Below are 1524 nucleotides of genomic sequence, written 5' to 3' on the forward strand. Positions count from 1 at the left end.
ACCATAGCCTTGACTAGACGGACCTTTGTTGGCAAAGTAATGTCTCTGCTTTTGAATATGCTATCTAGGTTGGTCATAACTTTCCTTTCAAGGAGTAAGCATCTTTTAATTTCATGACTGCAGTCACCATCTGCAGTGATTTTGGAGCCCAGAAAAATAAAGTCAGCCACTGTTTCCCCATCTATTTGCCATGAAGTGATGGGACCAGATGCCATGATCTTCGTTTTCTGAATGTTGGGCTTTAAGCCAACATTCCTCTTTTTCATTCCTCTTTAACTTTCACAGAGGCAGAGTGTAAAACAGTGATTGCCAAGGGCTGGGGCTGTAGAAAAGGGAGATGCTGGTCAAAGGACACAAACTTTCAGTCATAAAATGAGTAAGTTCAGGGATCTCAACTACAGCATGATGACCGCCGTTGATGATACTGTATTTTACACTTGAAACTGGCCCAGAAAGTAGATCTCTCATCACACACACAAAAAAGTAACCATGTGAGGTGATGGATGTGGTAATTACCTTGACTGTATGGGTCTGTGTATTAGATCATCGCATTGTATACCCTACATTATAATAATTATATATAATTTAAAATATATCGATGAAACATGGATGCTAAGAAATCGAGAAGAACTAGATTCCAGTGAGGAAAGAGCCCCTTCCAGGTGAGTGACCCCCAGCAGCCTCGGAGGAACTGGGCACTGCTGGGGCCGTATGGGCTGGCAGGACAGCCCGGACCCTGGAGGGGCTAGAAGCACTGCCCAGGTTGTCTCCTATGGGACCTTGCCTTGCGCTGGGTGGGGAGTGCGTGGGGGTGAAGAGGCAGAGTGAAAAAAATGTTCTTTTTCTGCTATCACGCAGGAGTCGCAGGTCAAGACAGTGAACGTCAGGACACCTGGACTAGAAAGGAAGCTAACTTGGGGAAGTGCAGCCAGTCAGCCAGCTCAGCTCCTGTAAGGGCCCCACCCCCCACTGCTCTCTGGTGCAGATCTATCTGGCAGATCATCCTCATACAGTGCTTGGGATGTGGTAAAAATTTTGATACAATGAAGGAGGAAAATGTTATCTGAAATGAAGAAGGAACAACAGCTGGTAAGAGCAGACCTACAGGGGACTCAGATGTTGAAGTCAGTTGTCAGGGATTTTAAAAATTTCTGTAATGAATCTGTTAAAGAATATAGAGGAAAACGGCAGGAGGTTGAAAAGATGGAGGATTTCAACAGAGAAATGGAAACTTTACAAAGAAAGAAAAGGAAGTTCTGGGACTAGAAAATACTTAAGCAAGATTTAGAGAATGTGGGCAGCTTACAGGCAGACACAACAGAAGGGGGATGGATGTCTTTGAAGACAGGTCGAAATTACCCAAATGGAAGCCCAGAGGGAAAAATCATGGGAAACAGGCGGAGTGCGAGAGACCTGTAGGATCACATGGAAGTCCTACATACAGGCAACTGGATTCCTGGGGGGCGGAAATAGAAAACATGAGCAAAACAAATATCTGGAGAAATAATCATAAGAAATTTCCCC

This window comes from Bison bison, unplaced genomic scaffold, assembly GCF_000754665.1.
Source record: "Bison bison bison isolate TAMUID 2011002044 unplaced genomic scaffold, Bison_UMD1.0 scf7180017864203, whole genome shotgun sequence".
In the NCBI taxonomy this organism is placed as follows: Eukaryota; Metazoa; Chordata; class Mammalia; order Artiodactyla; family Bovidae; genus Bison; species Bison bison.